We start from the raw sequence: 23,896 nt of genomic DNA, 5'->3' as shown, positions 1-23,896 counted from the left end.
TTTTTCCCCTTTTAAACTGGCCGGCCATTTTTGCCCCTGTGAGTGCATTCCAGGCATGTATTTCTTTTTACACTTCACCCATGTCTGAGGGTTTGGCACTTTTGGAGGGAAACTTGACTCATTTTCCCTCCATTTTCCCCCCTTTTTCCCCCTCTTTGGCCTATATATCAGTAACTCCAGCTGCTGGTTTAGGGTTACCAAAATTTCCCTTGAAGCTCCCTTCTGGTATCTCTCTTTCTCTATACTTCCAAGCCCAAAACCTCCAAGTTCCTACACCCTTTTCTTCACCACCACCTAGCACCATACCTCCAACCTCCATTGCAGCAGTTTGAAGTTGTTTTCCAGAGCTAAAGAGTCACCAAACTCAAGCCAAGAGTTGCCTAAAGTTTGGTCTTCAAGGGTAAGCACCATTATCTCTCTTTTTAGCTTATTTTTGCATCCTATCTAAGCCATTCTTGCTTGCTGTTTTGGGCTCCGACCCTAACTGGAACTAGGCTTATTTTGAGCTATTTTTCATGTTTGTTTAAGGGTATTTACCTGTTTTAGGTCCCCTTGTTGCACTTGCTTCATTATCCCTCTTGTATGCATATTCCTTGTGTAGTATTTTTGGCCTACGTGTAGACTGTTTTGAGGCATGTCATAAACTGTAAAGTTTCTTATTTTGAGCCCTTCTTCAACATTGTTGAAGGGCTCATCACTGTTTGTGGCTTCCATTTGCTACTTGCCTTTATATCTCTATTTTGGCCATATTTTTGCATGATTTGTTAGCCTCGTGAGCTTCTATTTTTGGACTCTGGTCCGAACTGAAAATGGCCTTATTTTGACCCGTTATTCATGTTTCATTAAGGGTATTTCATGGTTTGAGGCATCCTTTATACACTTTGTGTTATATCTCTCTTTTTGGCCTCATTTTGCATAGTATCTTAGGCTTGCATGCATACTGTTTTGGGTCCGGCCATCAACTGTAAAGTGAAATATTTTTGGCCCCTCTTCAACATTGTTTAAGGGCCCCTTTGTGTTTGAGGCCAGAAACCACCACTTGCTTCTTTGCCCCTCTTTTGGCCCATTTCTTGCATGAGAGCTTAGCCATACCTATGATGGTTTTTGTGGTTTGCCATAAACTGTAAAATATCATATTTTGGGTCCCTCTTCAACATTGTTGAAGGGCCCTCATCTGTTTGAGGCCTGGATCCGTGACTTGCTTCTTTATCTCACATTTAGGGCCATTTTTGCATGCTAGTTTTTCCCTACTTGTGTTTGCTGTTTGGCCTCGCTTAGAACTGTAAACATGCCTGTTTTGGGGCTGCCTTGAATCTGTCTTCATATGTCATGAGCAAATAATGCATGCTTGAGGTAGCTACAAGTCATTTCATGTGCTTAATCTTGCATTTCGAGACCATTTCATCCATCGGGTGCCATGTGTTAATGATTCGGGGCTGTTTTGGGTCATGTTTTGCTGCTGAAATCTTCATGTTTGCATATCATTTTCCATGCCTTGCCATGTCTCATTAGAGTGGCATTTTGTGCCTTAGGATCGGTCCTCGGTTTGCGTGCATGCGTGCACGCATCTCGAGTGTCTCATTTTCATCTAATGGCCTCTTATGCGAGTGTGGCTGAGGTCCACTTGTGTTAGTGTAAGTCCATTCATGCATTGTGTATGCCATTTTATTTCATAGCATTGCGTATGATAGGTTGTATGTTAGAGCATTGTGTATGCCATGTTACCTCGTGCATCGTGTATGTCATTTCATAGCATTGTGTATGCTAGGTTGTATCTTAGTTGCATTTCATGCATATCATGCATATTGCATCGTGCTCGGGGTAGGAGTTAGCCCGGGCACGGGAAACGAGATACGTTTCGTACTCCGAGTAACGGAACGTGTCTCAATTCCCAGTCACCGACACTCCGGATTATCCATGATGGAGTTAGGTTTTAGTTGAGTTTTCATGTGCATTCATTCCATATTGAGTTGCACAAATCGACTCCTCGGCCATCATGCATCGAGATGCGTGATTGGTGGCACGAGAATCGAGGCATGTATACATTTGTGAAAATACATTGCTATGCCCCTTTTCCGCTCTCTGTTGCAGCAAATAAAGAATTAGCAATCTTTCGGAGCTTGGCGCGTTTTCCAAGAATAATTGCAAAACATAGGCTAATTGGGGCATCCCAGTGGATTTCCGCGCAAGGCAGCCCAGGCATACATCATTCATCAGAGTCAAGGCAGTCCCTGGCTTGCATGCCAGTTTACAGCTTTCCTAGATTAATTTGTAAATTAATTAGGATTTTTGTATTTATTTGGACTGTATTATTTGGGACTGTTTTATTTGGACTGTACTATTTATTCGGACCCTCTGCGCGAGGGCACAACTGTAATAAGTGTGCGTGTGTGTGTTGTATGTCTTCCAACCCCACGTCTTTCTCCCTTTTATTTACCCGCTTATGATGGTTAGATTAGGGCATATTTCAATTAGCATACAGTATGACAGTATGTTTGCATCATTCATCTGTTTTGCATGCACCTGGCTCGGCGCATCATACTAACTGCATTTGTATTTCAATTTCAAAGTTGAATACTTGTTAGCTGTAGCATTTCATATGCCATGTTTAGAATAGCCGAACCTGTTATGGTTGCATTTTTGCATGTGTTGCATTAGGCACTTCTGTATAATTAGGATCATGCATAGATTTCTAATTAGCTTCTTTTTTGGCTTAGAGTACTCGGTGAGTTTTATGCTTTAGCTTCCTTGCATGCGTGTGAGTGACTGCCATGAATAGCATGCTTACCATGAGGCTATTTGCTTATGTGATATAACTGCCTGAATGCCTGTGGGTGAAGGTTGGGTTATTTGAATTGGAACAATTCATCAAATGTGTGTTTTAAGCCCACTAGATAGTGGCAAAATCATGTTTTTCGAAGCCCACCCGAGGGTGGCAAATCTACGTCTTAGCCTACTTGCGAGTAGCACCATCAAACCATTTTCAAAATAAACAAACATGAAATGTTTTGTTCCAATTCAGGCGATCCAGTCTATACTTGTATGCTGTGCGCATTGCATAGTAAATCTAGGCTAATAACCGGAATAAGAACGCATAAAGTTTTCAAAACTAGATATCATGGTTAGTAGAGGCCGATCTTTGATCGGGCGAGCGGGGGTGCTCACGAAGTGACCTTCCCCAATCGTACCCAAGTTCCCGAGCCGAGGCAACTTTGGTGATGACGGACACGTGGCCTTAGGCAAACGAGTCAGGGTTTCCTAAATTTCCCCCAAAATAAAATATTTAGGTGGCGACTCTGTATCTGGCAAAGCAGTCCATGTTTGGCACTTCTTTCAAAAAAATCTATTTTCTCAAAACGATTTGCCGGATTTAGACTCTTTGGTTCAGACGTAGAACCATGACAATTTGAGAGTCCTGAGCTGTAGTGACCCCAATATCGAACTGAACGGGAGCTCGTTCCTCCCGGGGCGTACGGGGACGTCTACAGCAACGAGTCAGGGTTTCCTAAATTTCCCAAAATAAAATATTTAGGTGGCGACTCTGTATCTGGCAAAGCAGTCCATGTTTGGCACTTCTTTCAAAATCTGTTTTCTCAAAACGATTTGCCGGATTTGGACTTTTTGGTTCAGATTACGAACTGTGACAATTTGAGAGTCCTGAACTGTAGTGAGCCCAATATCGAATGAAACGGGGAGCTCATCCCTCCCGGGGCGTTCGGGGACGTCTACAATAATCCGCAGTGTCGGTGACTGGGAATTGAGACACGTTCCGTCACTCGAAGTACGAAACGTCCCTCGTTTCCCATGCTCGAGCTAACCCCTATCCCAAGCACAATGCAATATGCATGACATGCATGAATGCAACTAAGATACAACCTAACATGCACAATGCTATGAAATGGCATGCACGATGCACGAGGTAACATGGCATACACAATGCGCTAGCATACAACCTAGCATACACAATGATATGAAATGAAATGGCATACTCAATGCACAATGGACTTACACCAACATGAGTGGACCTCAGCCACACTCACATTAGTAGCCATGAGATGAAAAAAGAGACACTCGAAATGCGTGCACACATGCACGCAAACCGAGGACCGATCCTAAGGCACAAATGCCACTCTAACAAGGCATGGCAAGGCATGAAACATGGTGTGCAAACATGAAAATTTCAGTGCTGAAATATGATGCAAAACAGCCCCGAAACATGGAAACATGACACCCGATGCATGGAATGAACCCGAAACACAAAACTAGGCATATGCATTGGCCTATAGCTATACAAAATATGCATTATTTGATCATGAAGTGTGAAGATAGAATCAAGAAAGTCCCAAAACAAGCATATTTAAAGTTTTAATTAAGGCCAAAAAGTGAACACAAATAGGGCTAAGTTAACATGCAAAAATGGCCCCAAAAGAGAGATAATGAAGCAAGTAACAGCTTCTGGCCCTAAATGGCCAAGAGCCCTTCAACAAAGTTTAATAGGGGCTCAAAATGAAGCACTTTACAGTTTACAACAAGCCACAAAAACAAACACAAGTATGGCTAAACTATTGTGCAAGAAATGGGCCAAAAGGGAGACAAAGAAGCAAGTGATGGTTTTTGGCCTTAAATAGAGGAGGGACCTTCAACAAAGTTGAAGAGGGGCCCAAAACATGGTGTTTTACAGTTAGTGACCAAACCCAAAACAGTGCACATGCAAGCTTAAAATACTATGCAAAATAAGGCCTAAAAAGAGGTTTAAACACAAAGAGAAAAAAGAGAGCTTCAAAAAGTAAAAGTCCCTTGATAAAACTTGAAGAGGGGGTCAAAATAAGGCTATTTACAATTTGGACCAGAGCCCAAAAATACAAGAACAAGGGGCTAACAAAATATGCAAAAATAAGGCCAAAAGAGGGATAAAGAGGCAAGTGACAAAAGGAAGCCTCAAACAATGAAGAGCCCTTGAACAATGTTGAAGAAAGGCTCAAAATAAGCCACTTTATAGTTTATAACCAAGCTCAAAATAGTTTAAAAATAGGCCTAAAATACTATGCAAGAAAGAGGCATACAAGAGAGGTAAAGAAGTAAGTGTAAAAAGGAAGCCTCAAACAGGGAGAGGCTCTTAAACAAACATGAAAACGAGCTCAAAATAATGCTATTTTTAGTTAGGGTCGGAGCCCAAATATGCAAGAAAGAGGAGCTAATATATTGAGCAAAAATAGGGCCAAAGAGAGGAATAGAGGACTTAACCTTGAAGACCAATGCTTCAACAACTCTTGGACCAAGTTTGGGAGCCCTTGACCTCTGGAAATGGCCTTGAAGTTGCTAGAATGGAGTGTGGATTGGTTGGCTTGGAGATGGAGTAGAATGGATGTAGGATTTGAGAGGTTTTGAGGGTTGGAGTGTAGAGAGAGAGAGATACAATGCAAGAGCCTTAAAGCAAATTTTATAACCCCCCAAAAGAGAGCTGGAGGGCCTGGATATATAGGCAAGAGTGTGGGAAAAAAGTGGGGGAAATGGATTTCAAATTTCCCCCCAAAAGTGCAGCCCCCGGGATACACAATCTGGGGGGAAACAAAATACAGATTTGTAATGTACCAGAGGAGGGGAGTTAGGCCGGCCTGGTATTTAAGTTGTAGGTGGCCGGCCGGCCCTCCCCATGGCCGGCCGGCCAAGGGTCAAAAGGCTCAAGAAGTATTAGTGGCCGGCCACCCCAGATTGGTGGCCTCCCATGTGTGCACAACACAACCATGTGGTCAAAAACTGGAGAAAGTAAACCAGGAGAGAGAAAAGCCCACTTTTTGGAGGGGTTCAAAAGGGTCAAACACAATTACTGGCCGGCCATGTGATATTGGTGGCCTCCCAGGTGTGTACAACATAAATATGTGGTTTAGGGCTGGAAAAAGTGGCCTTAGGGTGGTCAACATTGGCTTTCAAGTGAAAAAAAAAGGGCGACGGAGGGCGATGGAGGAATAAAACTAGTTGTCAGAACAATTGCTGGCCTCCCACCCTTCTACGATCTTCCTAACAATGAAACAGAGGTCCCTGCCAAAAACGAACTCAAACCGATGCAAAATGGAGGTTCGGGGGCCGAAACGCGCAGCCTGAGGCCCCGAAAACTGACTGTTAGGCACCGGAAGTGTTGTTCGACCACGAAGTTGGTTTCTCGGACCGCAGTGTCCTTCAAAAGGGAGTAAATAAGATGCATGCCAAAAACCGGAGCAAACGGAGGTGGTTAAGCGGTCCCGAACCGAGGCACACGGCCAACGGCTCCGAAAAACCGGAAACCGGACTCCAAACGGGCAAAATGGCCTACGACCACGAAACGTAGCCTACGGCCACTGAGAGATGATCTACGAGACCTCTCTCTCCCTTCTGGAAGAGAAACAGAGAAAACTGAGCCTGGTTCGCGAACCGAGGCAAAGCACAAAAGAGCCCCGAAGTCTGGAGACAAGGCTCGCAGCCGAGACTCCGCAACCTTAGAACGAGCACAATATGCAACATCACCAAGCGCTCAATCGGTGACGTCTAACTCTTAAGGTCGGTCAAAAATAGGGTGTCTACACCAACGTTCCTTCCCATAAATTCCCCTAGTGCCCTCGCTAGTGCCCTCGCTGGTGCTTTGAAATAGGGTTGGTTCCGTATTTGATCCAGGACTTTGTGGATCGAGATTCGGAACACAGTCGTCACTGCTTGTGCAGACCTTAGGTCTGCCTCTTGCTTGTTCGGTCCATTGTTACCTCGGCCTCGCTTCGGCGAGCCGTTTGTTTTCTCTTGCTTCGTCTCCTTGTTTCCCGACGTATCCTCCTCGGCTCTGGCATACTTCTCGATTCTGGCCATGAGCTCTTCCATGCTTTTTGGCAATGTTTTGGCCAATGACTTCCGTAATGGACAATCATCTTTCAGGCCGTTCTTGAAAGACACGACCGCCACCTCCTGGTTGTATTCAGGTATTCGATTGAATACCTCATAGTACTTTTTTGCATAGGCCCTAAGGCATTCATCCTTGGTGATTTTTAGAGCCATCAATGTGTTAACCCTCAAGGGCTGTAGTTTGTTCGTCACAAACCTGGCCACAAACATCTCGGCCAGGCCTTCCCAAGTCTTTACGCTTCTCTTTGGTAGTTTATGGAACCAATCTGATGCAATCTCCCCGAAGGATGAGGGGAATACTTTGCAGAGCAACGGTTCGTTCCCACTGTATAATGCCATTGAATTCAAATATAATCCAACGTGAAAGTTGGGGTCTGACTTACCATCATAGATTTGGAACCTCGGCATACTGAATCTCTTTAGAGCCTCAAATCTGTCTAATTCCACTGAGAATGGTGTTCTCGGCTTGGCATGTGAAGGTACCTCAGCATAGGCATTCTCCTGCCTCCTCTTGAGGTAATCTCTCAAGTCTTCTTTGCTTCGTCCAAGAGCTCGGCTATCTTTTGACTTTAGTCTTTTCGGTATACTACTCTCGGTTTCGTGGTGAGCCCTTTTCAATCTTTCTCCATGAGGTGTGTCGAAGCATAGTGCTTGCCCCTGAACATGCCGATGTTCTTTGGGCTCTGCCTCCTTTGTGTAATGCATCCTCTATGATTCTTCCCTTCTGGACTCTCCTCGTCCAACCTCCCTGTTGGGTTGGTGAGAGTGTCTTCTGCTCCTGGTGTGCTGAGGGGCTACGGGGATTGTTTTTTGCCCTCCCTTCTGGGTATTGGTCGCTGGAATCGGCGTGTCCTGCAGTGGGAACAGTGGCTGCATGACATTGTTTTGCATCATGAAGTTGACGACTGATTGCAGGTCTGCCAACTTGTTTGCCATCTCTTTTACCTCATCATCCCTCCGTAGGCATCTATCCCTCCATACCTGGAGGTTATCTTCGTTATAGTACCCGCTTTGATCTGGATCCTTTGGTACGTCGCCTGTCTGGCCGACGTCTTTCTGTCTGTGGCCCTGGTCACGAGTTTCTGCATTGTGGTTGTCTCCTTCGATGTCAAGGTTGATAGGTCTGCCACTCCCAGCGGGAGTGTCGTCCCCAATCTTTTCCTTCTGTCCGTTACTGGCCATCTATTCTTCTTTCTTTCCCACAGACGGCGCCAAATTGTGTGAGTGATTTTCTGATCACACTGCCCGTTTAGTAATCAGCTAGAGAGCACCGGCAGAATAGATGGCTTCAGTTAACCTGCAACAGAAAGAGAAGGCTCCGGCGGTGGTTCTTCCACCTGGGGGCACTCCGACAATCAAGTCAGTATATCTCTCAAAGATAATCAAGTGTTAAATTCATTGCTCAAAGTATAAATTGCGTACCTTAGACCCATCGGAGGTGCCTTTCTTTTATAGTTTACTCAATCCTGATCCTACTAGAAGCCTGACTTTTATGGACTCCCATTCAGTGCTTACTTTGGACTCCACAAGAGATAAGGATAAAACTCCTAAGAATACTATCCTTATCCATTTTGAAGTCTTTCTTTATTCTAGGACTCTTGTCTCTTATCTGTTTATCTCGGACTCCGATATCTTCGGAGATAACCTCGGCCTAGCTGAGATAACCTCGGTGTCACGTCCAAGACACGTGGCACCTCAGCTGACACGTCGGCATCACCTTGTCACATGTTGGTACTTAGAAAATATATCTCCACAGAATTATCAGTGACCTATGAATATAATATGATATAAATACAATGATATGACAAAAGTTAAATTTAAAAAAATTACAAATACGATGGTTAAGATATTAAGACTAGCTGTCGGTCCTCCCATTTTGGATTTGAACCATCAAGTGGCTCCTTTAATTTATTCATGCGGTACAAGGTGAACTTGATTGGTTTGTAATGCAAATCAAACCAAAAATTCATTGAGTTGAGGGTCAATCAATCCTCCAAAGAAGTCTATTCTCGTCGGCAAACTTAAATTATATTTTTGTACCCGTTTGACAATTGTAAAAATAGGTCCAAAACACTGCCGAGCAAACTTACTCTGCAACAGGACCTCCAATCCTAAAATCATAGACCAAATTCTAAAGTGTATTCACTTATTTTAATAATTAAGACTGAATCGTATATTCAAACTGTTAAATTAAATCCAATTGTTTAATTTATTCTGGTTCGAATTAATTTACAATTTTTTTAATTTTTTTCTCAACTAAAGTATGATCATTCTGTCTATTCAAACGGTTGAATCTTATACTCATATGACCTAAATGGAATTGACGGAGCTAACAGTAGTTAATAAGTAAATGTTTTTGCTTTTGTTTTTGTTTTTTTGATTTTTTGTTTTTCGTATAAAATCAAAATTTTATTTTCTGTGTGACCAAGCAATCCCTTTCCTTCTCCCTCTTTATCTCTCTATCTATTTCCTTTGGTCTTGTTTGATTAATATGATTAATAGTGAAAGAATTAATAATCTCGTAAATTAATGTAAGATTAGTTATCCAATTAAATTAGTGAGATAATCATTTATTACTCTTCATTTTTTTTTTCTTTCATATTAAAAATTATGATCCCCAGCCCAACCCTTCTCAATATTAAAAATTTGTCAATTTCGTCAAATTGAATATCCGTCGTATATGTAATCCGATTAATAAAATTGGCAATCAAATTAGTGAGATAACAATTTCTTATTTTAATTTTTTTTTTAAAAATACCAATAAATTATATTTTGCTATTAAGATTCCTCATGAGTCTAATCAAATTTCATTGTGAATAATTAATTCTTTTTCTTCATAATTTATTCTCCAAAAGTTGGGCAATTCTATTTTCACACACTAATTCCACTGAGTTCACACACTTAATAAAAAAAATTATTAATACAATTTTGTCTTAAAATAAAAATATTATAATACTCTCATCGTCTCCTACTCAAACCATATTTCTAAAATGCCACAACCATCCTCTATTGTCAACGCCACCTCTCTCATCCGTCATCTCCTCCTGTGGCCTCTTTTCTTATTCGCCTGCAATTACTTTTCGCCATGAACCATACACTCTCACAAGTCTCTCACCATGAATCACTCAATATTGACTGTGGAAGTCTAGGATGGAGGGGGGATGAGCTAGAAGTGGATGGTGGTAGCGATAGAGGGTTGAAAGTGGCGGCAATGACAGTAAAAGATGACTGGATGAATGAAAAAAGAAAAAAGAAAAAAAAGATTTTGTTTGGTATAGTTTTAGAATATGCTTTCAAAAATAAATTAAAAAAATTCTTATTTTAATATGGTTTCATCTTTTTAGGGGCAAGCAAAAAGATTCAAAAATTAAAAAAATATTTTTTTGATATTTATTTTTGTCAAATTAATTTATATTTTTCTCATAAAATTTTTAAAAATTTGATTCAAAAATTGAAACCAAACATAGCCTTAGAGTTTTAAAATTGAAAATGAGGGCAATATTGAAATATAGATATGTGTACTGAGAAATTATATTTTTGTAATGTGTGTATTGAGAAAGTATTCATTAAGTGTGTGTACTAAGAGAAATTAGTGTGTAAAAATAGAATTATCCCAAAAAGTTTGCTTCTTCTTAATGGTTTGTTTTATTCCAAATCTACCCTTATAATTAAATATAAATAAAAAATTGTATAAACAAATTTAATTTACTTAAAAATTATATTTTTAATTGTAAAAATTAAACAAATTATATTGAACAATATTATAAAGAAGAATTTGATCAAAAGTTCTAGCATAAGATTCATCATTTTATGTTGTCTCGTATTATGAAAATATGTGGTAAATAATTCAAAAAGCCTAATTTTACTAATATTACATTAAAAGAGGGAAATACTACCATAGCAAATCCAGATACTTTTAAAAAAAATAATGAATTTTATGTCAACGTTTTTATTTAATAGAATTTGCATATTTTTAAAATTTCAAAAAGATTTTCTTTCAAACGTAAACTTGGAACAAAACATATGACGATGGAGAAATTATTTTTTTGGAAACAAGTTATCAAAAATAGGATTTAATTGTGGATATCAAAATTTGATAGGATTTTCAATAATATTGTATTAATTATTGTTGGTTTCCTATGAGTGCATGGATGGGATTGAGACTTGTTGAGTATAGATTATCCAAGGCATATTTTTCTGTCTTCATGTCTGTCTGTACTTTGGAATTAACAAGAGCAGCCATATAATCTCATCACCTTATCTTTTTAGAATCCATCCAAACACCAAACAAAAAAACAAAAGAATCCAGCCAACCACTTACAACCCTACTAAGAAACAAGGCACAGAAGTGTGAGTTTGTATTTCTCTCCTTCAAAATATGACAAATCAAAGGGAAAAAACAACAAATCTAACACACACACACTTCCTTATTACAAAATAGACTACTACCAAAACTCAAATGCATAGATCATCAACTTAAACACACAACCCAACTAAAAATCACTTCATAACATCATCAGACCAAGTACTCCTCTCAAATCCATCTATTGGCAACTCTAACCTTCAAGCCATGCTTCATGTAGAGAATGATCGAAGCATTAGGAACCACAGGGTGACCTTCCACAACTCTAACATTGTAGTTATGGATTATTGCAGCCGAAACCGCCTTCATTTGAGTGAAAGCAACTTCTTTCCCCAAACAAGTCCTCGGTCCTGCATTGAACGCGAAGAACTTGTAAGATGGCTCATGTTTGATTGTTCCTCTGTCAGATATCCATCGCTCTGGCTTGAACTCCAAGCAATCCTCTCCCCACACAAATTCCATCCTCCCCATTGCATACAAAGAGAAAAGTATTTTCATTTTCGGGTGAACACGATGCCCCGTGGGCAGTGTGTCCACTTGAGTGGGCTCTTTGTGTTGGATTGGAACTGGTGGGTAAAGCCTCAATGACTCACACAATGCAGCGTGCAAATAAACCAACTTGCTTAGCTCTTTTGCCTCGAAAAGCCGCCATTTCTCAGTTTCTCCTTCAGTTATAACCGATTTAAGCTCTTCTCTGATCTTTTCTTCGATAGTTGGATGCTGCGAAACAAGCCAAATAAACCATGTGAGAGCTGAACTAGTCGTGTCTCGACCTGCAAGCATGAGATTCAAAACAGTATCCCTCAAGAACTTATCATCGCGCTTTAAATTGAAGGTGTCATCTTCAATCAAGTATGATGTTAGTAAGTCCACAGCTTCTTCTTCTTCTCCCTCTTTTAACTCGGCTTTTTTGCTTATTTCTTCTTTCTTCATCGATACATAATTATTGATAACGCGATCTAAGGTTTTCCAAGCTTCGCTTAATTTCTTCTCGTGTCCAATCCCTAGCCAACTTTGGATCCTCCACACGGTTTCAGGCACGACGTGCCTCATAAGCAAGGCTTCTTCGGCGTCATCCATGGCTTTCGCAAAGGGTACATCTGGAAATTCAATTGAAAGACAACCCGGGTCATAACTAGTTATCAAAATACAAGTAGTATCAAATGTGAACCTTTGAAATAAATCTTGCAAGTCCACAATTAGGCCTTGTTTGGACACATGGTTAAGAACCGGGATCAACCCCGCCTCCACTTTTCCCCGACTGGTCTTGACTAAAAACCGATAGAATCGATGGTGGTTGATCAACACGCGGGCGAGCTTTCTCTGATTCTTCCACAGATCTGCGTCGGAGTTGAAAATCCCATCTCCCAAAACATCAAACATTTTCAAGAACTCAGGTCCTTTAGGGAAATTAGGGAAATTGGAACTCATGACGTGGTGCACGTTAGCAAGATCAACTGTGCTTAACATGTCCATGTTAGCAAACCAAGGGCCTTTTAGCAAAAACGTACCACCAGTGCGCCCTAGGATTTCGGTACACATTTCATGAACCCGGTTCACATGGCGGAGCATGCTCGGCAACATGCCAAGAACCGGCCAGTTCCGCGGCAAGCCATTGTTGTCACCAAAGAAATACAAGATAATGAAGAAGATGAATGTTAAGAGCACTTCAAAATAGCCTAGTGAGACCATTTTTGAGCTTTTGTGTGAAAAGCTTTTTCTTTCTTTTTTTATATTTTTATTTTCTAGATGGGATTTCTGTGAAAAGCTTGGAATGTGCTTGCACGATATATATAGGAAGGTACAAAAAATTCCTGTAATTTCTGGTTAGATCCTTATAATCTCACAAATAAATAAATAAATTACTTAAATTAATTAAAATCCTCCTACCCATATAAGTTATGCTTTAAGCAAATAAAATTTATTTACTGGTTAAGTTATTACTTAAGTTATGCTTTAATTCATTAATATCACTACAATGGAAATCATAATGAGTCTCATGAATCCGAATATAATGGTGAAATTCATATTTAAATTTGAAATAAATCCAAACAAAACACCATAATAATAATACTAATCAAATAGTGATAGTATTTACCCAAAATGAAAAGAAAATCAATGTTAACGTCATAGTTAAATTTGACAAAACCAGAAAACTTTTTGTGGAACTTTAATATTAAAACTTGGCCAGTATTGAACTTTCCATATAAAAAAAGATATAATCCAAAACGATTCAACATCCTATTTTCAAAAGGAAAACGATAAACTAATGCACTTTATTGCACATAAATCTGACCGTGACATATATAGGATTGTAGATAAAATTCACGATATATATTGGAAGGCAAATAAAATTCCTGTAATCCTGGTTAGATCCTTATAATCTCACAAATAAGTAAATTACTTAAATTAATTAAAATCCTACAATCCATATAAGTTATGCTTTAAACAAATAAAATTTGTTTACAAGTGAAGTTATTACTTAAGTTATGCTTCAATTCATTAATATCATTACAATGGAAACCATAATGAGTCTCATGAATCTAAATATAACGGCGAAATTCATATTTAAATTTGAAATAAATCCAAACAAAATACCATAATAATACTAATCAAATAGTGATACCATTTACCCAAAATGAAAAGAAAATCAATGTTAACGCTATAGTTAATTTTGACAAAACCAGGAAGCTTTTTGTGAAGCTTTAATATTAAAACTTGGGCAGTATTTAATTTTCCATATAAAAAAAGATTTAATCCAAAAGGATTCAACATCTTATTTTTCAAAAGGAAAACGATAATAAAATGCACATTATTGTACATAAATCAGACCGTGATATATATAGGAAGGTAGATAAAATTCAAGATATATATTGGAAGGTAGATAAAATTCCTGTAATCCTAATTAGATCCATATAATCTCACAAATAAGTAAATTACTTAAATTAATTAAAATCCTCCTATCCATATAAGCTTTGCTTTAAGCAAATAAAATTTGTTTACAGGTTAAGTTATTACATAAGTTATGCTTTAATTCATTAATATCATTACAATGGAAACCATAATGAGTCTCATGAATCCGAATATAACGGTGATATTCATATTTACATTTGAAACAAATTCAAACAAAACACCATAATAATACTAATCAAATAGTGATACTACCTACTGTAAATAAAAAAAAATCAATGTTAACGTTATCGTTAATTTTGACAAAACCAGAAAGCTTTTTGTGGAGCTTTAATATTAAAATTTGGGCAATATTTAACTTTCCATATAAAAAAAGATTTAATCCAAAAGGATTCAACTTCTTATTTTTCAAAAGTAAAATGATAACTAAATGCACTTTATTAAACATAAATCTGACCGTGATATATATAGGAAGGTAGATAAAATTCACGATATATATTGGAAGGTAGATAAAATTCCTGTAATCCTGGTTAGATCAATATAATCTCAAAAATAAGTAAATTACTTAAATTAATTAAAATCCTCCTACCCATATAAGTTAAGCTTTAAACTAATAAAATTTGTTTATAGGTTAAGTTATTACTTAAGTTATGCTTTAATTCATTAATATCATTACAATAGAAACCATAATGAGTCTCATAAATCCGAATATAACGGTAAAATTCATATTTAAATTTGAAATAAATCCAAGCAAAACACCATAATAATAATAATAATCAAATAGTGAGACTATTTACCCAAAATGAAAAGAAAAACAATGCTAACGTTATAGTTAATTTTGACAAAACTAGAAAGCTTTTTGTGGAGCTTTAATGTTAAAACTTGGGCAGCATTTAACTTTCCATATAAAAAAATATTTAATCCAAAAGGATTCAACTTCTATTTTTTCAAAAGAAAAACGATAACTAAATGCACTTTATTGTATATAAATTTGACAGTGATATATATAGGAAGGTAGATAAAATTCACGATATATATTGGAAGGTAAATAAAATTCCTATAATCCTGGTAAGATCTTTATAATCTCACAAATAAGTAAATTACTTAAATTAATTAAAATCCTCCAATCCATATAAGTTATTCTTTAAACAAATAAAATTTGTTTACAAGTTTAGTTATTACTTAAGTTATGCTTCAATTCATTAATATCATTACAATGGAAACCATAATGAGTCTCATGAATCTAAATATAACGGCGAAACTCATATTTAAATTTGAAATAAATCCAAACAAAACACCATAATAATACTAATCAAATATTGATACTATTTACCCAAAATGAAAAGAAAATCAATGTTAACGCTACAATTAATTTTGACAAAACCAGAAAGCTTTTTGTGAAGCTTTAATATTAAAACTTGGGCAGTATTTAATTTTCCATATAAAAAAATATTTAATCCAAAAGGATTCAACTTCTTATTTTTCAAAAGGAAAACGATAACAAAATGCACATTATTGTACATAAATCAGACCGTGATATATATAGGAAGGTAGATAAAATTCACGATATATATTGGAAGGTAAATAAAATTCCTGTAATCCTAATTACGTCCATAGAATCTCACAAATAAGTAAATTACTTAAATTAATTAAAATCCTCCTATCCATATAAGCTTTGCTTTAAGCAAATAAAATTTGTTTACAGGTTAAGTTATTACATAAGTTATGCTTTAATTCATTAATATTATTACAATGGAAACCATAATGAGTCTCATGAATCCGAATGTAACGGTGAAATTCATATTTACATTTGAAACAAATTCAAACAAAACACCATAATAATACTAATCAAATAGTGATACTATCTACCAAAAATAAAAAGAAAATCAATGTTAACGTTATAGTTAATTTTGACAAAACCAGAAAGCTTTTTGTGGAGTTTTAATATTAAAATTTGGGCAGTATTTAACTTTCCATATAAAAAAAGATTTAATCCAAAAGGATTCAACTTCTTATTTTTCAAAAGTAAAATGATAACTAAATGCACATTATTAAACATAAATCTGACCGTGATATATATAGGAAGGTAGATAAAATTCACGATATATATTGGAAGGTAGATAAAATTCCTGTAATCCTGGTTAGATCCATATAATCTCAAAAATAAGTAAATTACTTAAATTAATTAAAATCCTCCTACCCATATAAGTTAAGCTTTAAACTAATAAAATTTGTTTATAGGTTAAGTTATTACTTAAGTTATGCTTTAATTCATTAATATCATTACAATAGAAACCATAATGAATCTCATAAATCCGAATATAACGGTGAAATTCATATTTAAATTTGAAATAAATCCAAGCAAAACACCATAATAATAATAATAATCAAATAGTGAGACTATTTACCCAAAATGAAAAGAAAATCAATGCTAACGTTATAGTTAATTTTGACAAAACTAGAAAGCTTTTTGTGGAGCTTTAATGTTAAAACTTGGGCAGCATTTAACTTTTCATATAAAAAAATATTTAATCCAAATGGATTCAACTTCTAATTTTTCAAAAGAAAAACGATAACTAAATGCACTTTATTGTATATAAATTTGACAGTGATATATATAGGAAGATAGATAAAATTCACGATATATATTGGAAGGTAAATAAAATTCCTATAATCCTGGTAAGATCTTTATAATCTCACAAATAAGTAAATTACTTAAATTAATTAAAATCCTCCAATCCATATAAGTAATGCTTTAAACAAATAAAATTTGTTTACAAGTTAAGTTATTACTTAAGTTATGCTTCAATTCATTAATATCATTACAATGGAAACCATAATGAGTCTCATGAATCAAAATATAACGGCGAAATTCGTATTTAAATTTGAAATAAATCCAAACAAAACACCATAATAATACTAATCAAATAGTGATACTATTTACCCAAAATGAAAAGAAAATCAATGTTAACGCTATTGTTAATTTTGACAAAACCAGAAAGCTTTTCGTGAAGCTTTAATATTAAAACTTGGGCAGTATTTAATTTTCCATATAAAAAAAATTTAATCCAAAAGGATTCAACTTCTTATTTTTCAAAAGGAAAACGATAACAAAATGCACATTATTGTACATAAATCAGACCGTGATATATATAGGAAGGTAGATAAAATTCACGATATATATTGGAAGGTAGATCAAATTTCTATAATCCTAATTAGATCCATATAATCTCACAAATAAGTAAATTACTTAAACTAATTAAAATCCTCCTATCCATATAAGCTTTGCTTTAAGCAAATAAAATTTGTTTACAGGTTAAGTTATTACATAAGTTATGCTTTAATTCATTAATATCATTACAATGGAAACCATAATGAGTCTCATGAATCCGAATATAACGGTGAAATTCATATTTACATTTGAAACAAATTCAAACAAAACACCATAATAATACTAATCAAATAGTGATACTATCTACCGAAAATAGAAAGGAAGATTTGGGGAGTAATTCCGATGGTTGTAATGTGGTCCACTTGGAAGTGCAGAAATGAGTGTGTGTTCAGTGCAATCACCCCGAATCTGGAAGATCTTTGTGAGGTAATCAAGCTTCGGATTGCCTTTTGGGTAAAACCTTACTTTCCAGATTTCTGCTTTACAGTGCAGGACTTCATCTGCAATTTAAGCCAAATCAGAAGGTGCTTGGGTGGGTCTGTGGGCGGTATGTGAAGGGTATGTCAGTGTGGGTTTAGGCTCCTGGTTTGTGGACAGGCTGTCTGCCAGGTATGCGTCTGTGACCTGTTATTATGCTGTCTGGTATGTTGAATGAACTTCAGCAGGCTTGGGTATGCATGATGCTCTGTTGGGTGGAAATTCTGGAATAAGGCCAGAGGAGTAGTTCTAATGGAAATTCTGATATAAGGCCAGAGCAGTAGTTCTGGTTTGCCTCTGTGCAACATTGAAGTTATATGCCATGCAGTATGGTTGTTCTAATGGAAGCAAAACAGGGTTTCATCTAATTCTTTCCCGGCATAGAATCTGCTATGGCTCAGTTCTGGGTGTCCACACCTTACTTCCTTGCTGTCCAGATGAGCTAGGCTTATGGGTTGGCTTCATCTGTGTCCTGCATTGTTTTGCAGGCTGTTGAGTCTTTTGTTCCCTTTTGTGTTGTTGTTCTGCTCTTTCATTTTGGAGCTTCGAGCTTCAGTAAGCTTATAGCTCCTCTTTATTGATGTCTTGTATCCTTCTTGTATACTTTCATCAATAAAGATTTCTCTTTGCCGATCAAAAAAAAAAAAAAAAAAAAAAAAAATCTACCGAAAATAAAAAGAAAATCAATATTAACGTTATAGTTAATTTTGACAAAACCAGAAAGCTTTTTGTGGAGCTTTAATATTAAAATTTGGGCAGTATTTAACTTTCCATATAAAAAAAGATTTAATCAAAAAGGATTCAACTTCTTATTTTTCAAAAGTAAAATGATAACTAAATGCACTTTATTAAACATAAATCTGTCCGTGATATATATAGGAAGGTAGATAAAATTCACGATATATATTGGAAGGCAGATAAAATTCCTGTAATCCTGGTTAGATCCATATAATCTCAAAAATAAGTAAATTACTTAAATTAATTAAAATCCTCCTACCCATATAAGTTAAGCTTTAAACTAATAAAATTTGTTTATAGGTTAAGTTATTACTTAAGTTATGCTTTAATTCATTAATATCATTACAATAGAAACCATAATGAGCCTCATAAATCCGAATATAACGGTGAAATTCATATTTAAATTTGAAATAAATCCAAGCAAAACACCATAATAATAATAATAATAATAATCAAATAGTGAGACTATTTACCCAAAATGAAAAGAAAATCAATGCTAACGTTATAGTTAATTTTGACAAAACTAGAAAGCTTTTTGTGGAGCTTTAATGTTAAAACTTGGGCAGCATTTGACTTTCCATATAAAAAAATATTTAATCCAAAAGGATTCAACTTCTAATTTTTCAAAAGAAAAACGATAACTAAATGCACTTTATTGTATATAAATTTGACAGTGATATAGATAGGAAGGTAGATGAAATTCACGATATATATTGGAAGGTAAATAAAATTCCTATAATCCTGGTAAGATCTTTATAATCTCACAAATAAGTAAATTACTTAAATTAATTAAAATCCTCCAATCCATATAAGTTATGCTTTAAACAAATAAAATTTGTTTTTTAAGTTATGCTTCAATTCATTAATATCATTACAATGGAAACCATAATGAGTCTCATGAATCTAAATATAACGGCGAAATTCGTATTTAAATTTGAAATAAATCCAAACAAAACACCATAATAATACTAATCAAATAGTGATACTATTTACCCAAAATGAAAAGAAAATCAATGTTAACGCTATAGTTAATTTTGACAAAACTAGAAAGCTTTTTGTGAAGCTTTAATATTAAAACTTGGGCAGTATTTAATTTTCCGCATAAAAAAAGATTTAATCCAAAAGGATTCAACTTCTTATTTTTCAAAAGGAAAACGATAACAAAATGCACATTATTGTACATAAATCAGACCGTGATATATATAGGAAGGTAGATAAAATTCACGATATATATTGAAAGGTAGTGTAGACACCCCATTTTTGACCGACTTTAACACTCAGACGTCACCGATTGAGCGCTTGGTGATGTTGCATATTGTGCTCGTTCTGAAGTTTCAGAGTCTCAGCTGCGAGCCTTGCCTCCGGACTTCCGGACTCTTTCATGCTTTGCCTCGGTTTGCGAACCAGACTCGGTTTTCTCTGTTTCTTTTCCTGAGGGGAGGGAGAGGTCCTGTAGACCATCTCTCAGTGGCCGTGGGCTACATTTTGTGGCTGTAGGCCATTTTTCCCATTTCGGAGCCCGGTTCCCGGTTTTTCAGAGCCGTCAGGCCGTGTGGCTCGGTTCGGGACCGCCTAACTATCTCCGATTGCTCCGATTTTTTGTATGCATCTTATTTACTCCCTTTTGATGGACACTGAGGTCTGAGAGACCCACTTCGTGGTCGAATGCCACTTTCGGTGCTTAACAGGCAGTTTTCGGGACCCCGAACTGCGCGTTCTGGCCCCCGAACATTCGTTTTGCATCGGTTTTCGTTCATTTTTGGCAGGTACCTCTGTTTCATCACCAGGAAGGCCGTAGAAGGGTGGGAGGCCAGCAATTGTTTCAGCAACCAGTTATATTCCTTCGGTGCCCTCCGACGCCCGTTTTTCTCACTTCCAAGCCAATGTTGACCACCCTAGGGTCACTTTCTTCAATCCTAACTCCTATATTTGTGTTGTACACACATAGGAGGACACCAAAAGCTGGTGGCCGGCCAGTAATTCCACCTGACCCTTTTGAACCCTTCCTAAAAATGGCCTATTCTCTCTCCTGTTTTACAGTTGACAATTTTGAACCACAGGGCTGTGTTGAGGGCATCTAGGAGGACACCAATTTGTAGTGGCCGACCATTAATTCACCTTGGCCCTTTTGACCCCTGGCCGGCCGGCCATGGGGGGTGGCCGGCCGACCGCCTGCAACTCTGAAAGTTGGCCGGCCATGATCCTTGCAATGTGTATATTCCAACTGTATATCTGTTTCCCCCCCCCCAAAAAACCTGTATCCGGGGGACAACTTTTGGGGGGAAACTTGATTCATTTTTCCCCCACTTTTTCCCTCCATTTCTCCCCCATTTTTGTCTATATAACAGAGCCTCCAGCTCTGTCTTGAGGGTTGGAAAAATTGCCTTGAGCTTGCATATACATACCTCCCTCCATCTCTCTCTTTAACCCTAAAAAACAACCAAGTTCTACCCCTTTTTCTTCATCACCACCTAGCACCACACTACCACTTCCATTCCAGCAGCTTGGAGGTCTTCTCAGAGGCTAGGAGGCAGCTTTTCTTGGTCCAAGAGGTAGCAAAGGATTGGTCTTCAAGGGTGAGTTGATTTCTCCCTCTTTCTAGCTCATTTTTGCAAGTTTTCTTAGCCCCTTTTGCTTGCTGTTTTGAGCTCCGACCATAACTGGAAATATTATTTTTTTGAGCTCATTTTTCTGTTTCATTAAGGGTCTTACCCTGTTTGGGACCCCCATCGTGCACTTGCTTCATTACCCCTTTGTATGCCATAATCTTGCATAGTATTTTTGGCCTATGTGTTATCTGTTTTGGAGCATTATGTAAACTGTAGATAGGCTTATTTTGAGCCCTTCTTCAACATTGAAGAAGGGCTCATCACTGTTTGGGACCTCCATGTGCCACTTGTCATTATACCCCTCTTTGGTCCCCTTTTTTGCATGATTTATTAGCCTATTGTGTCTCTATTTTTGGACTTTGGTCTGAACTGAAAATGGCCCTATTTTGACCCCCTATTCATGTTTCATTAAGGGTCTTTTCCTGTTTGATGAATGTTTTGTATACTTTGTGTTTTGACCTCTTTCGGGCCCTACCTTGCATGGCATTTTGAGCATACTTGTATATTGTTTTGGGGGTTTCCATAAACTGTAAGTAGTCATATTTTTGGTCCCTCTTCAGTGTTGTAGAAGAGTCTTTTTCTTTTTGGGCTTTTCATCTACCACTTGCTTCATTGCCTCCCTTGCGGAGCCATTTTTGTATGATAATTTAGTCCCACTTGTGCTTACTGTTTGGCCATGCTTTGAACTGTAAAAATGATTATTTTGGGGCTGCCTTGCTTCTGTCTTTTCATTCCATGTACCAATTATGCATGCATTGCATAGCTATACGCCATTTCATGCGCCAAAATTCATGTTTCGGGACTCGTTCCATGCATCGGGTATCATTTTGCCATGATTCGGGGCTGTTTTGCATCTCATTTTGCCTATGAAATTTGCATGCTTGTATGCCATATTTCATGCCTTGCCATGTCTTGTTAGAGTGGCATTCCGTGCCTTAGGTTCGGTCCTCGATTTGCATGCATGCGTGCGCGCATCCCGAGTTATCTCATTTTCATCTCATGGCCTCTTATGTGAGTGTGGCTGAGGTCCACTTGTGTTAGTGTAAGTCCATTTATGCATTGTGTATGCCATTTTATTTCATAGCATTGCGTATGCTAAGTTGTATGTTAGCGCATTGTGTATGCCATGTTATCTTGTGCATCGTGTATGCCATTTCATAGCATTGTGTATGCTAGGTTGTATATTAGTTGCATTCATGCATGTCATGCATATCGCATTGTGCTTGGGATAGGAGTTAGCCCGAGCACGGGAAACGAGGAACGTTTCGTACTTCGAGTGACGGAACGTGTCTCAATTCCCAGTCACCGACACTCTAGATTATCCATGATGGAGTTTAGGTTTTATTGTGTTTATGTGTGCATTCATTCCATATTGAGTCATGCAAATCGACTCCTCGGCCATCATGCATCGAGATGCATGATTGGTGGCACGAGGATCGAGGCATGCATACATTTGTGAAAATACATTGCTATGCCCCTTTTCCTGCTCTCTGTTGCAGTAAATCAAGAATTAATAGTCTTCCGGGGCTTGGCGCGCTTTCCAAGAATAAATTGCAAACAGAGGCTAATTGGGGCATCCCAGTGGATTTCCGCGCAAGGCAGCCCAAACATACATCATTCATCAGAGTCAAGGCAGTCCCTGACTTGCATGCCAGTTTATAGCTTTCCTAGATTAATTTGTAAATTAATTAGGATTTCTTGTATTTATTCGGGGCTGTAATTATTTATTTGGGACAGTATATTTATTCAGACCCTCTGCGCGAGGGCACAACTGTAATAAGTGTGTGTGTGTGTGTGATGTATGTCTTCCAACCCCACGTCTTTCTCCCTTTTATTTGTCCGCTTATGATGGTTAGATTAGGGCATATTTCAATTAGCATACAGTATGATAGCATGTTTGCATTCATTCATCTGTTTTGCAAGCACCGGGCTCGGCGCATCATACTAACTGCATTTGTATTTCAATTCCAAATTGAATACATGTTAGCTGTAGCATTTCATATGCCATGTCTAGAATAGCCGAGCCTGCTATAGTTGCATTTTTGCATGTGTTGCATTAAGCATTTCTGCATAATTAGGATCATACATGGATTTCTAATTAGCTTTTGTTTTGGCTTGGAGTACTCGGTGAGTTTTTATGCTTTAGCATCCTTGCATGCGTGTGAGTGACTGCCATGAATAGCATGCTTACCATGAGGCTATTTGCTTATGTGATATAACTGCCTGAATGCCTGTGGGTGAAGGTTGGGTTACTTAAATTGGAACAAATCATTGACTGTGAGTTTTAAGCCCACTAGATAGTAGCAAAACCATCTTTTCTTAAGCCCACCTGAGGGTGGCAAAATCTACATTTTAAGCCTACTTGCGAGTAGCAAACCATCTTTAAAAAACAAACATGAAATGTTTTGTTCCAATTCAGGCGATCCAGTCTATACTTGTATGCTGTGCGCATCACATAGTAAATCTAGGCTAATAACCGGAATAAGAACACACAATGTTTTCAAAACTAGATATCATGGTTAGTAGAGGCCGATCTTTGATCGGGCGAGCGGGGGTGCCCACGAAGTGACCTTCCCCAATCGTACCCAAGTTCCCGAGCCGAGGTAACTTTGGTGATGACGGACACGTGGCCTTAGGCAAACGAGTCAGGGTTTCCTAAATTTCCCCAAAATAAAATATTTAGGTGGCGACTCTGTATCTGGCAAAGCAGTCCATGTTTGGCACTTCTTTTAAAAAAATCTGTTTTCTCAAAATGATTTT

At 37.4% G+C, this 23,896-nt stretch overlaps 1 protein-coding gene and 1 pseudogene across 1 annotated transcript in view; both read right to left on the bottom strand.

The window, feature by feature from the left end:
• Window positions 1–23,896, bottom strand: part of LOC145792496 (uncharacterized) — a 292,889-nt gene that overhangs the window by 44,944 nt on the left and 224,049 nt on the right. The window lies entirely within an intron of this gene.
• LOC114268555 (alkane hydroxylase MAH1 pseudogene) lies at window positions 11,197–13,047 on the bottom strand (annotated as a pseudogene).

Source organism: Camellia sinensis, chromosome 6 (genome assembly GCF_055761805.1).
Source record: "Camellia sinensis isolate YWXY chromosome 6, ASM5576180v1, whole genome shotgun sequence".
Lineage (NCBI taxonomy): Eukaryota > Viridiplantae > Streptophyta > Magnoliopsida > Ericales > Theaceae > Camellia > Camellia sinensis.
This window is presented reverse-complemented; position numbering and strand designations above follow the sequence as displayed.